The sequence below is a fragment of the Amblyomma maculatum genome, chromosome 9 (genome assembly GCF_055883805.1).
Source record: "Amblyomma maculatum isolate TAMU_Amacu chromosome 9, ASM5588380v1, whole genome shotgun sequence".
NCBI lineage: Eukaryota > Metazoa > Arthropoda > Arachnida > Ixodida > Ixodidae > Amblyomma > Amblyomma maculatum.
The window spans coordinates 103,982,946-103,998,128 of NC_139352.1; positions in this window are offsets into that span (position 1 = coordinate 103,982,946).

The following is a 15,183-nucleotide window of genomic DNA, read 5'->3' on the forward strand; positions in this document are numbered from 1 at the left end:
ATCTATGTGCGGACAATTAAAATCTCCACCTATAAGTATAAGAGTTCCAGGGTAAAACTTAGAATATGTGTAACCCACGAAATATTAATGACTGTATGTGGGACGAGCTGAGCGTACACCGACACTAGTATCAAGGGTGTTCTGTTTGGGCGCGAGACTACCCCAACTACTTCCTTCTGAGTGCTACACACTTGCTCAATAAAGTGGCCTTTGAGGAATGTTAGACCTACCCCAGGTAGCACAGTTAACCGGCCTGATATTGGAAATGTACTGGCACAACAAGACCCAAGGGCGGTACATTGTTGCCAGTATGTTTCTGATATTGATCATGCCATTCTATAAGCTGATTACAACCGGCCAGGTATGTCATTGCTTGCTGACATTAGTACTAAGTCTAGAAACCAGTGATAAAAATTGTCCCGCTATACGTGTAGCTCACCAATATTTCACATATTCTGGTGTGAGCTTGGCAACATCGTCCATCAGATCGATCGGCCTTCCAATATTTCATATACGGTCGTCTGCGTTGGCAAATATTGGTCGCTCGTTTAGATGGGAATGCGAACATTTGACATACGTTCATGTATGTTTGCAAATATTGTTCGCTCATTTTCGTACGACATCCAACATTTGATGTACGTTTATGTAAACCGGCAAGTATTGTTCGCTCATTAAGATAACGCTGAAACATGAGCTATAATTTGACATATACTGATCATCATTACCTGGTTATTTAGACAGACCGCTAGCGAGCGTTGGTCAACATTTTTCTCTTAAACTGTCAACACCTCCCGTATTTTGGCATGCACTTAACAACACTGTTCTGTTGGGTTAAGATAAGAATTTAAGAATGATGTCTTCCTCTACGATCCGAAGTGTTCCAAATTAGTCTCTACAGCTTTTAGAAAAGCAATAAGCAACACTTTGAACTTGCTCGTGAGTGTAGGTTATGAAATGAGGCGTACACGAATTGCAGAAGTAACTTTCGTCCGCCTTATCTGATAGCGGTTCATGAACAGTCAGGCAACATTAGCTACCGGGCATTGTTGTATTATAAATCTTGAGGCAGTCGCATCTCTAGACCACTCCATTCGATTGCATTCTCAGAGTACGTGCGGTTTTCGAGATATACGCACCGAACATTAGCATTATATTCATGTGAATATGCACGCAAGACAAAGACATTCCATGAAAAATAACCTTGACGTGGTTAGCTTTTGATCCGAATGTTTCTTCCAGTCCGGCATCCAAAAACGAAAAGTAGAGTCCTGCCTATAGTATGCGAATGGCACATGGAGAGCCGCTAAACACCTACCCGCAGCTCAAGCCGTTTAGGCGGCCATCGTGACGCGGACGCATGAATACGAGAATAGAAATCAAATATTTATACTTCGTCTCACAAGATGTTTGCAGCACTTCGAAAGGCAGAGGCACCTCCGTCCAATCAGTATCATGCGATCTACAATAGGCAATTGGGCTCCGACGCGCCTCTCCCCCCCCCCAAATTGAGGGGGCGACAGTAGGAGCACAGTTCTCTATTAAGGGTGAGAGGCACATAGGAGCACAATTGCAAGGGCTCCTCTGCCTTTCACAGTGCTGTAGATATCTTGTGAGATGAAGTATAGAGACACGTAACCGTCTTCAAGTTTGCAAACGAATATATAAGAGGCAAAAATATTTTATTACTGCATCGTATTTAAATAGGGGGCTGACAACAGCAATTACTTTTTTTCTGTCCGCCTCTCCACATAGCCACCGCCACTTCCATCGAGCGGCCGTGACATAGCCTACCTGCGAAACGGCTTTGATGTACTAGTGATTATTTATTGTTACAAATCTGTAACCTGTGTAGATGAGCCACGCCAAACTGTTTTACAGATCGATTTGTAATTTTTTCATTCCGAAAGCCACAGCAGCCTACATTTGACGACGCACTTTACATGAATGGCGCTGAACTACATATAGAAAAAAATAACACAATGGGCATAGCTTCAAACAGAAGGAAAGATGACAATGGCAAAGTGGCATTATTAAAGATTAACGCAAGCATCATTGCACACAGTCGAAAATTTGTGACAACAAATCAGATAGAAAATATCGTTACCTCCGTGCTTTGATTTATGTAGAAAGAGAGCACGTTGGCATGGTTAGCGCGGCCAGTTCTTATCGAACAAGCTCACACGTGACGTCAGTTTGACGAAATTTACCAGTGTGGCATTTCAGCTGCACCTCATAAAGAGAAGCGACGCCCCTGTTTTCTCCAGACACAGCGCTGTGTTGTTGTTCCCTTTCTGTGTCTGTGTCTTGAAGTGCGCTGTTTTGCTTTCCAAGGTTTCTCTGGACACATTTGGCTGTGCGCTATCACCTTTTTTTTTCTTTCGCTTGCAAGAAAGGCAGATTATAAATATTGCTAGCTATATCCATGTACCTGGTGCTGGATACGTTATCAAAATACAGGAAATGTGTCCATATTAATAGGCATCAAATTTTTTTATTGCTCACTGCTTCAGCACATAATAAGCCTATTCCCGAGAATTATGTGAGATAATTTTATTCTCGTTATTCGTTAGCAGATAGATGTATGTATAATAAAAAGACAAAGTACACTAAGCAGTTCCCTAGCCCATTCCTTTATATTTAAGCCTCACAAGTTACCCAATTTGTTACCCTAAGCTACCATCGGGTATCCTCTCTTCGCCCTACATGTCCTGCCCATGCCCATTTCTTCTTCTTGATTTCCACTAGAATGTCAGAAACTTGAGTTATTTCTCTTACCCACTCTGCACGCTTCCTATCTCTTAATGTTACCCCTGCCATTATTCGTTCCATAGCCCTCTGCGCTATTCTCAACTTAAGTAGAACCCTCTTGGTTAGCCTCCACGTTTCAGCCCCATAGGTGAGTACAGGTACGATGCAACTGTTGTATACTTCCCTCTTGAGTGATACCGGTAATCTGCTAGTCATAATCTGCGAGTGCCTAGTAGTTGAAGCAATGAAGACACCTGATAGCAGTACTAGTTCCTGAACGCGCTCCGGAACGCGCTAGTTTACGGGACGCGCTTGCCTCGTTCGATGGTTCACTGACCCTTGCTGCATTCTTTGCTCCTTTTACCCCTCTCATCCTCTACGAACGATCTCCAAGCTGCTCGCTGTGCCCAGCGCCAGCTCTTGTGTATGCCGCGGCCGACTGAAAACATGGACGGAGGAACATGGATGCGATTTTTCGGCCCAGGACTTTCCTCTCTGATCGCAACCAAATTTTTACATTCCATCAATACGCTTATCAGCACTAGCTGCCAAATGTGTGCGTATACTTTTGGTTGGTTGGTTTGTTGGGTTTTATGTCCCAAAGCAACTCAGGTTATGAGAGACGAAGTAGTGGAGGACCCCGGAAATTTCCACCACCTGGGGTTCGTTAACGTGCACTGACATCGCACAGCACACGGGTGCCTTCACTTTTCGCCTGCACCGAAAAGCGACCGCCGAGGCCTGGATTTAATCCCACATCCTTCGGAGCAGTAGTCGAGTGCTGTAACCACTGCGCCACCCTGGCGGGGCTGAGTATATTTTTGGTTCTTTTTTAAAAGATGTTTTTCACGCAAATTCGTGGCCTTAGGATTGGCGAGCTGCAGAATGGAAAACAAAAATAATACTTCTTCGCTGCTCAGTCTCCAAGGGTACCCAAAAGTTCGCTTATTATTTCAGCAGAAGAAACTCTCATTTCTAATTATATAGTTTTGCTTTCTATAAAGCCGGTTCCGCGATTGGAACAGGTTTTCATTTTTTTTAGATCCTGAGCCTATCTCTTGTTTTTGCACATACGCGTAGATATGCTCTTAAGCTAAAATAGCTAGAATATTCTCTGTGAAGATGATCATATATATTTGCCTCTGCTAAATTTTCGTGCTGCACGCTTTTGTACACCATGTCTGACGGGCTGCATGCAAAAACGAGCGATTGTAAGTTTACATGGACCAGGTTTTCTTTTTTTACGCCATTACCATACTGGTCATCACTAACGATGGTCGTCAGAGCTGCTTTTCGCTCAGCCTCAACCTACTTAAGTTCGGAGTATTTCCCAAAATTAGGGCTCCATTCGCTGAACACAATAGTATTGTTTGTCGTATTAATTTGCGTTCTTGACAGATGGAGATATAGCTCAAAAATGCGCAGATGTCATTGAGTGAACCATTATGATTTTCTGGAATAAAATGCTGTAGTGTGGCGAGAATTTCCTAGCCTCAAGGCTGTACTGTACAACCTTTGTTTTCATGTCTACTTTGCAAAAGAAAATAACTCTATTCTAATCAGACTCGGAGCGTACAAATACACGGTGATGTGTTACTGCTTCGCACTCTTGATCAATCAGTATTTGATGCACGCATAGAATGCTGTCGGCTTCCACATTTTTTATGACCAGCAATATTTAGACTGATCCGTTTCTGCATGAAGGTTTCATTTCGTTTTGCTTGCAATGCCCATCTTATCCTAAATTCTGCTTTCAGTATCAGCACTATTTTCAGTTACGCTATCCATCTCTCCGGCGACTGCAATACAATACCTTGAGTATCATCAACATCGATGTCGTAATGAAGCATGGAGAAGAAAGAAAACAAGCCTTTAGGCACTTGGAAGCTGTGGAGAGCGGTATCATGGTGATCTTTTCTATAAGCTAGTCATTATTATTATTATTCAGGTTATCCCTAAAGGCCGTTCAAAGGAGGGTATTACATAGGGGGAAATACAATTGTAAAAACCACGCTGCAATTAGCGATGATTACAATAAGAAACATTAAATGTAATACCAAAAAAGAGGAAAGAAAAGCAACAGCGAAATATTCTACACATTTCCATCACAGCTGAGTAGCTCTTGGAAATTTTTTGTTAGTTTCTGTAGCGATGTGCGATGGCAAGTTATTCCATTCAGTGATAGTGCGAGGTATGAATGAATTGGCATAAGATGATAAATGACACTTTGCGCGTTTAACATTGAAGGGACGATCAAGTCGTAGAAATTTGACATCAGGTGACAGACAAATCACTGCGCAGTAGTGGATGGTGATCAAGCTTATGGAAAACTGTTAACCGAGCGTGTTTACGACAACATGATAAGTATTCCAGTTCAGCACGTTGTTTTAATGCTTTCACGCTAGTGAAAGGTATGTAGTCTGAAAAAATAAAACGCACAGCACGGTTCTGCAAGGAGTCGATGTTGGTGATAACATAGGCTTGATCGGGGTCCCAAATACCCGCGGCACATTCAATTTTAGGCTGAAATATACTTCACTTCAGCTTATAACAGTCCTGCTTTCTTTAATGGCCAGCGCTTAATACCTTCCATTATTCCTTTTTCTCTTATTTAACACATAACAGGTGTCCAATGCCTCTTAACAGTCGAGGTTTCTCAGTGTATCTCTTTTCCATAAAACTACGCAATAACTATTTCTTCATGAACCTCTTCACGTGTTGTTTGGCCGTAAATTCCGTTGCTGCACACGAACTTTTCAATCACCCTGAAACAAATTACGTCAACGTGTCCTGCATTTCGTTCCCGCAAATCGTCTGCGGTGGCGCGACGTTCGATACGGCTCGGTCTCAAGCCGGAAAACGCTCCGCGTTTTGCATTAGCGGAAGTAAAGCAGGAATATAACCTGACGCATGTTTACTAAATTCGCACGCGCATGACATTTATATGCAGTGCAAGAGACCATTTTTGCAGGAAAAGAGCTTTCCTTCATGCTTACTGTACTACGAGCTTCACATATTTCAATCATTGTTTCCATTCAGTGCTGGCTTATAACATCAAAACGCCAAAAAGTAGTGTGACTACAAACCTAGAAACTTCGTTGCAAGAGAAAATAATAATGCATATATTACCCGTTCTGCAAAGTTGTGACAGGTACTGCTGAGATCTCCGTGATGGAGCTTTGATATACGATAACTGTGCGTGGGGAGCCGTGCTAGCGGTATAGTTGGATTTTCTCCACTTCCGCAGGTGTCATATCTATTACAAGGGCGACATCGACATCGCTGAAATACAGACGTTCATCATCAGATGGATTCCCAGTGCAATTGACCATGGGGGAGGCTGAAGGAGACACCTGGTTGAGTTTTCTCAGACAGCATCTGGAACTACCCACCATTTAGCCCCTTGCCGTGCACTTGGACAATACTGGCGCCGTCTTTCGGGAACTCTCCCCTCACCAGCTACCTAAATACAGATGCTGCTTCCCCTACATCACCACTGGGCCCTCCAGTGAGCCTGGAGACGGTCAGAACTTCCGCACCCGAAGGAAATACAGTATAGCGGTTGGCGAATTGGATGTGTTGCGCCATCGACAATAATTCTGTGTTTTGCGACAGGCGTCTGGCGTACTCTGGATATCGTGGCAAAACAATCGTTGTATCGATGTAAAAGCTCGAGAAGATAGCGCGTCTCGGACAACTCTAGTCTGTTATCCAGGTTCAGTCGCAATTCCCGTTTTTCTTTTGGTCCGTATGACAAACCTTGCTCAGAAAACGCAACAGGCTCGTGAACGTCACTAATTTCTTCCATGTAAGCTATAACTGCCTCTTTCGTCAAGTGTTGCGGCCGATTCCTAAAGTTGGTCACGATGACGTTGGCCCGCCCTTCGTTAACGTTTCCTATTCCTCTCGCAACGCCGATTCCATTCGTACGCAGCATTTCAACATTTCTTTTTATGACACCTTCGCCCCAAACAGATGTTTTGGCTCTAACAGGCAGAAAAACTATCGACAACGGCGGCAAATTTACGTGTTCGGAGTCTACTCGAAGCTCTGCTCCGCTCGCTACATGAGGCCTGGGCGAAACAGAACGTGATCTGCCCCACGTCGATCACTGCGCCATTCTCGCGAAGAAAGTCCATTCCCAAAATAACAGCTTTAGAGCAATGCTCCAAGATTACAAATTTTGCTGGGCAGGTGTCACCATTGAATTTAGATGCGGGCGGTGCATTTTCCCTTAGCGTATACCAGGTGACCTCCCGCGGTTTGTATTGGAGAGCCATCCCACCGGGTAGTCACTTTTCGCAGTCGGCGTCAAAATGCTCCACTCAACACCGAATAATCAGCACCGGTGGCAGCGAGCGCGGCACTTCGTGACCGTCGATAATTATCTTGACGTTACTGGAAACTGCAGATCCGTTTGTGTCCGTAGGGGTGCAATCGTTCGTTGCGCTACGTTGTGACGTAGTACATGGAGGCTCTTTGTTTCCGTCAACTTCGGTAACGCCACCTCCAGGCGTCGCCGTACTTAGATTTCCCGACGAGGAAGAGCGGACAGGCTCTGACGGCGAGAGCCGCGGTGAGGGGTAACTTGTAGACGTGGTGACGGCGAGCGCAATGGATGTAGGTGAAACTTGCATTGGCGACGATGGAGGAATTCGAAGATACGCTTTGGTCTCCTGTGGCTGTTCACCGTAGTGGGGGCGCGGATCACGTCCGGTGATTCCTCGAAGGCCTAGTTCTCGATAAGGGCAACGACGATACATGCGGACCGGCTCACCGCAGTCAAAGCATAACGGCCGCCTGTCAGCAGTCCTGCAGACGTTGGACTTCCTTCGCCCTCGCGGCTCTGTGGCTGCTTCATACTGCGGCACATATTCGCGACGCCGAGATCCTCAACCCGGGTGTACTGGCGAGGGGCGGGAGACGGCCGACTGGCAATAGGGCATAGCTCACCGTCGGTTGTGTATATTCCGAGCAACAACGGGCACTCCTTCTGAAGCAATTGCGTGTTGCACTTTTTCCCGAACGGCTGTAGTAATAGTTGTTGAGGAACATTGCTCTGAAGCAGGAAAAAGCCTCTTGAGCTCTTCTCGCATGACCTCGCAGAAAATATCGCGAATATCGGCGATGCCAAAACCTCCTACGCCAGGCGAGGTAAGGCGCTCGATACGTTAGTGAAGTAATTGTAAACGATGTGAACGAAGCTTCGTGGTTCTCCAACCAGTAATTCGCTGGTGGCTCCGGCGAGAAGTAAATGTTCTGCAGGCATTGATCCGGTGTCCACCGGTTGTGGCTAGCAACCAGTTCATAATGCTGTACCCAGTCTTCAATCTCATCCAGGCTGTAAGACCGCGGCGGTCCATACTCTAATGTTTCTTCGCGCGCGCCGCAAAAAACGGCGGTGGAAATTCCTACAAGCTTCGAGAACGGGACGCGACTGAATGCGTAATCTCGGCCACCGCGCTGCCCCTCCTCGCCCTTGTCGTCATGGGCGGAGTCACGCGTGCATTCCCCCGCACGGTCCCGGCCCCCCTCCTCGCTTCGCGCGGGAAGGCCGCACGTGCTGACCATGTTCGAGTACATTCGAGACCTCTCGAGAGGGCCGAGGAGGGGAGGCATAGCTTTGGCAGCGCTACGCTGTTTTCCACTCCTCCGCGCCTAGAAGCTTCTGCGCTGGCTGTTTAAGAGCGCGCCGCGCAGCCATCGAGGGTTCTTGTTCTGATTTTGATTTGAAAGAGTAATTTTTTATTTTGGAGAGGTACTGGAGCGGAAGGCTGTGTGATAAATCGAACACCTGGGGATCTTTCCCGTTACGCCGTGGTGATGCAGTGTATAATATGCGCGCCTATTGGTTCAGAGTACCCAGAATCTTTGGCGACCTCCAGCAGCTACATTTTCCTGCCACATGAGAAACCCTGCAGCTGCATCTCTTGCGCTGATCTTCGTTTCCTGATTTCTTTCTTGAGGATCCCGTTTGAACCGCATGCCATTTGCAATTAAAGTTTTGTGTATTTGAAGCAAAAAAATATAGGAGGGGCAATACTAGCGGGAGTGTTTGTACTGAAATTTGTTTCTCAACGCAAAATTTGAATCTCGATTTGTTCACCTTCGTGCTCTTTGTCACATAGCAACGAAACAATCTCCTGCATTTGTTCGCCTCGAAATAAAGTTGTAATATGTCCGCAAACACTGGTGTCCGGTCGGGATATAAGCTTAGCGGCTCAACGGCTGTGAGCTTTCCAAGATTTTGCATCGAAAGGTATGCTCTGGTAAAAGGTTCAAACCTAGGCTCGAAGCCTTGGATACTTTGGATTCGCCCTCTGTTCCTGCTTTATTCCACAGCAATGAAAGATTATTGGCAGCAGTCGTTAGAGCGTGCGACACTGTTTCAAATTTTCGTTTGTATGAGCAACAGCCCACGCGGTCTTGCTTTGGGCTGATCAGCTCGAATGAAAGTAGTACACGGCGAGGCACAGTGCGAGTAGTCACTGTTTAACACGCCTTGTCAGGCTTCGGCGATGAGGTGTTGATCCAATGCAGCGTGTTGGAAAGTTTCATCTACGCGGTTCACACTGAGTTCAAACATGCTCCTTAATGCAGCTCATTAATGTGGAAGCATTAATTAGGTGTATCGCCAGTTTTGTGTAACCAGAACTGTCATCACGATTACCTTCGAACGAAACTATTTAAAAGAATAATGTCTTCATTAGATAGAAGATCAAGAAATCTCGCTGGGAAAAAAATAGTTTAGTGCATCATCATCATTATCATCCGCCGTACTATATCCACTTCGGGGCGAGGCCCTGTTCCACACTCTTCCAAATAATCCGATTCTTTCCTACCGGCGCCCACTTTACCCTCCGAAATTATTAACCTCGTCCGCCCACCTAACTTTCTGCCGCCCGCTGCAACGCTTTCCTTCTCTTGGAACCTAATTTGTTACCCTAAGCGACCATCGGTTGTCCTCTCTGCGCACTACAAGCCCTACCTATGCATCTTTCTTCTTGGTCACCATTATAATGTCATTTTCTACTTTTAGTTTACCGCCGCCGCTTACTGCGGCCGTGCACCACAACCGCGACCGTCAGCATTGCATGCGCTGGTCGGAATCTGCTTACGGAGTCCGCCGGAATTTGACCGGAACATGGTGCCATCTGTCGCCCGCGGGGTGATCTGCGCATGCGTACTGCGTCCTTACATGGCCAGTCTCCGCACCCGCTACACATCTGCTCACCACATTCAGACTTACGAAGACTGGACCGCCCCCCAACAGACGCCATTCCCCTGCTAGACTACTTGTCGGGGTCTGGCGGCCTAAACCTCACCTAACTCACCCCCTTCCCCTCAAGGCCTCATGTAATCGTCATGAATAAAAGGGGTGGTGCAGTGGTAAGACGCCCGACTACTGTGCCGGAGTTCCCGGGTTCGAACCCGACCTCGGCGGCTGCGTTTCGATGGAGGCGAAACGAAGAGGTTTTTGTGTGCTGTGCGATGTCAGCGCACGTTAAAGATACCCAGGTGGTCGAAATTACTCTGTAGACCTCCGCTACGACTCCTCTTTCTCTCTTTCTACTTTCACTCTCATCTTCCTCTCTTCCGTTACGGCGCGGTTGCGGTGTCCACAGAAAAACAAGTGAGACAGTTACCGCGCCTTTCCCTTCCTATAAATAAATCAGTAAAGATTTATGAATGAATGAATTATCTCACGCAAAGCGCAGCAGCGGTAAGCGGTAGCGCTGAACTAAATGTCTCTATTAACTGGAGTTATTTCTCTGGCCCACTCTGTGCACTTCCTGTCAACGTTACACCTACCATTTCTCGTCCCATAGCAATCTGTGATATCCTTAGGTTCCGGGATAAAGTGGTTAATTAACATGTGTATTATTATTTAGATAATAATTGCAATCAATTATGTTAGACGTCGAGATAGCCGGGAGGGGTAATGGCGACGTCTAAATGTGGTCCCGTTTTACTCGACTTCCGGGTATGTAGACCTAACTTCCCGTGGTGGGAAATTTGAAATCTTTGAACGTGAACGATTGGGAAAGGACGTGATATATGCGCACAAACAGTGGCAATGGTTAGAAAGTGTGTAAAAAGAGACGTAAAGCACATTCGGTCTCAAACATTTTGAGAGCTTCGTTTTATTTGTGCGATTTAACGTCCCAAAGCGACTCAGGCTGTCAGAGACACCTTAGTGGAGGACTCCGGAAATTTCGACCAGCTAAGGTTCTCCAAAGTGCAATATTGTGAGAGCACTGTGGAATCAACACTGCAGAAATGCGAAAGCTTGAGCGTTGCTGTTGTAGATGGTAAATCACATATGCTGTCATTACTATTATCAGATAAATGTACCGTGAGTATTACCTCTAATGTCATCATTGACGCCATGTATAGCGTCATTGTCAACGCTACCATCTTCCTCATGGTAGACAATGGTGCGTTTCACGATCCCGAATGTCGCGCAGTTGGGTAAGCGCTCCCCTAGGAATCCGGAGGTTGGAGGCTTGATTCCCGATGGAGATATTATTTTCAATTATTATGAGGTAGTGACCAATTATCAGTACTACGCTGCTAAGTTATGTCTATTACGGCATCAGTTTCATTGACCAGAATCCGGCTAGCCAAATTTTCTAAGTTACCTCTTGAACTATTATCACGTCACATCAGCTGTAGTGTTACATAAGCCTGTGCCAGAATTGTAGCCGACAGAATGAGCCGTTAAATGCGCTCGCCTTAAGATTCCGAGACCACTGCAGAAAACTCAGTACAGAAATTCGAACGCTTCAGCGTTGCTTCTGAACGCGGTAAGTCGCGCGCTCCTTAACGCGAGCACAACCAGTGTTTCCTCGAACGCATCAATGTTCACATGCGTTCTGTAATTCAGTTGCAGGAAAGAAGAGGCGCACTACCTGTCACACGGAGTATTTCACTGACACGTCTCGCAGACAACACAGTGTTGTGACTGGCACTTCGCGGTCGAAGTTTGGAGCAGATTATCCAGCTGCTGGGGACAGAAGGGCGCCTAGCGGACGCGGGGAACGACCGCTGCCAAATGCCAAATGCCAAGGCGGGGAAATGACCCGGTTTCTACTGCAGCGGCGGCCAACCTTCCCAGCCTCCCCCTTAGGGACGGAGATGGTCTTGACCAGAGGCACGTCACCAGGCAGCATTGACCCCGCATACAGAATTCTCGAAACATGCGGGTGACTGGAATTACGCGGAGGAAATGAAAGCCGCTAGCGGACGATTCGCGGGTTGTTCCGCCTTGGTTCCGGATCTCCACCACCAGCACAAGATCGTCATCGACATCGGAGACGTTTGCCTTCGCCACCGAAAGATGTGACCTGAGAGGAGGTTCGAGCCCCACCCTAGGCAGTGGGTGGCACACCGAGCGATTTCTTGTGCCCTACTGATTGGACTGCACCGAATGTTCTTTGTTTCCCCAGCTAGGGAAGTGGAGATAAACAACCGCGTATTTAAGAGCTGAAAATTGCCTCCACCGAGAGCTCCGTTTTCTTGTTCTTACCTCTAAATATCTCATTTTGTAAAACTTTGCTTAAAACACTTTTCCTTGCCTCTCCTCCCTGGCTGATTCTGCCCCTTCATCTCTGTTCCTCATGGTTCGATTGCGGTGAAGCCTACGCCCCGAACCCCGATCACATCAACTAGATGGCAGCTATGGGATCGTCCACGCTTGGTCCTGGCAAAATAGAAGCCTGGGCGAGTTGGTATGTATACATTCTAAAACAGCGCAAAAGAACAGGGACGAGAGAACGAAACGTACAACACGAGCGCTGACTTACAACTGATTTATTGAACATAAGTGAGCAATATATAAGAAGAAAACTGGGCGATAAAACCAGAAGTAGTCGACGTCAAACATGGTGTAGGGGGCCGTAAAAGCGATAAGAGCGTGGTAGGTTGATGAGGGTAAAAGACGATATAATCTAAAAAGAGATGATTGAAGTGAACAGATACATTCGAAAGATGGGAAGCAGTTAATGTGACAAGGTGTAGAGAGCCATAAAAACGATAAAAGCGAAGCATCGAAACATTAAAAATGTGATAAAATATACAAAAGGAGTGGAATGCATGACATTGACAGGTTACTGCTAAAAACTGCTTAAACTTTAACGGCGAGTTAAACGATGGCGATCAATGTTCCGCAGATAGAAACCTTATTTCTTTGTCGGACAGAAGCACAGATGGAGCACTGACACAGGTGTATTTATTAGTTTTTATGTTAAAAGCCTCAATCACTTCCCTAGTCAGTTGATCAGCGTGATGTCCTATGACTCTGCATTGTTGAAAATCTGGTAGACATTCGCTGCAGTTTTTGATATGGTCTGCGATATGTTCTTGTCACCTTTTTGCACATCTTTGTTGTGTTCTCGCAAGCGATCATTCATGCATCTTCCTGTCTGTCCGATGTATTTGTCACCACATGTTAAGGGGATTGAATAGATGACTTCGTTTTCACATGGGATGAATTGCTTTTTATGATTGGTCCTGCAGGTTCTTACGGTCTTGGTAGGATGGTCGACACGATGGCAAATGTTAGCCAACTTTTCTGGTGCGGAAAACGCTACTTTAGCCCGATTCATAATCTTTTTGAGCTTATGGGACAAGGCGTGGCAGTACGAAATGACTGCGACCTTCTGTTTCTGATTATCCTTATTATCACGAACTCCTTCACATTGCCTGCCTTGTATATTTATCTGCTTTAGAAGCTTCTGGGAGACAGATATAATAAGGTGCGTGGGATAGCCTGCCTGAGATAATCTACTGCATTGTTTTTCATAACTTGAAAGCATGCTGTGTGGGCATGATTTTTTGAGCGCATTAGACAAGCACAGGCCAGCAATGGCTCGCTTCACCAATTTTGAATGAGCTGAATGGTAAGGAACAACTGGTTTCTTATTGCGTGGCTCATAGGTCCAACACATGTGGTGGTCTTCGAAATCCAGCTTGATGTCAAGAAATCTGATAGTATGTTCCTCAGGCAACTCATGTGTCAAGAAAAGAGGAAACATAGCTGAAGTGAAAACATTCATAAGATTCTGTACGGTTGACTGTAAAGGCTGGCTGTGACTATTTATGATCACTAGGTAATCGTCAACGTATCTGAATATACGTACCACTGACTGGCTGGGAAGGACTGAGGCCAAAATCCTGTCTATGGAAGCTAGAAATATGTCACTCAATATGGGGGCTATACATGACCCAATGGGCATTCCTGATTTTTGAAGGTAAACGCGATTATTCCATGTACAAAATGTTGAGGATAGATATCCAGACATTAATTCGAGAAAGCCTCCAACGGACATACCCGAAACGTTCTGGAAAGCTATGGCACCATGGTGATCAATGCACTCTTCAACTGCTTTAAGCAATTTATCTGTTGGTATTGAATAATAAAGATCTTTGATGTCGATGGAGAAGGCAATATTATCCTCCCCTTTGTGACCTTTTAAAAACTCTATAACTTCGTAGGAACTTTTGATCATAAAGGGATCATCGATTTGCAGGACTTTGAATAAATCAGTTGTAAGTCAGCGCTCGTGTTGTACGTTTCGTTCTCTCGTCCCTGTTCTTTTGCGCTGTTTTAGAATGAATAAATTGGTCCTGGCATAGGCAATATGGTGAGTGCTTGACGTTCTTTGAGAATCAGCCAGGTTTGATACTTCAGGGACCTTATGAAAACCAGTAGGTGTTGTTTTTGTGTGGTGTGCGTGGTGAAGCGGTTTTCATGCTACAATTTGGCTGAGAGAGTCCTCGTTGATAAGTATTCACTGATCTGAGGAAATTAGAGAAGGCAGAGTTGATTTTGCTATGTGAAGAGTTGGGCATTGAGGTCAGCAAAAGCCTTAGCCGCAATTTGTGAGGACAATTCGGGAGTGTGGAGCTGAGGAGCATGAAAATTTTGAGGTTTGGGATTTCATACAGAAGTTCAGGGAGGCTGAGGATGAAGCGCTTAGTACTAGGAGAGCAAAAAAAGGGAGCCAGAGCTCGAAAGATTAGATTTACTAATCGCAGAAGTAAAATGCTCCGAGAATAATGCAACTAGTAATCAGGCGAACTCAGTAACCGCAAAAATCGATATCACAGATCAGAATCTGCAACAACAGAATCGGAGCAAGAGCGCGTTCGATTTGGATTGAAGGTTGGTAGGGAGAGTCGGCACAGTTTAAAGCAGATGAGGAAGCCACGACTGGCACAAGAAACGCATCGGCAAATATCCCGCATGGAGAGAAAATTGCCGCAGGTAGCACAGAGAAAGAGGCGATAAAGGAGAGGGATTTCAAAGCTAGGAAAACGGTCATCTGTTTCCGTTACTAAGAGGCTGGCCATATAGCGACCGGTCGCCATAAGTCAAAAGTTACCTTTTCGTCTTAGTATAATGGCGACAAGTCGTGAGTGATGCAGCCCTCT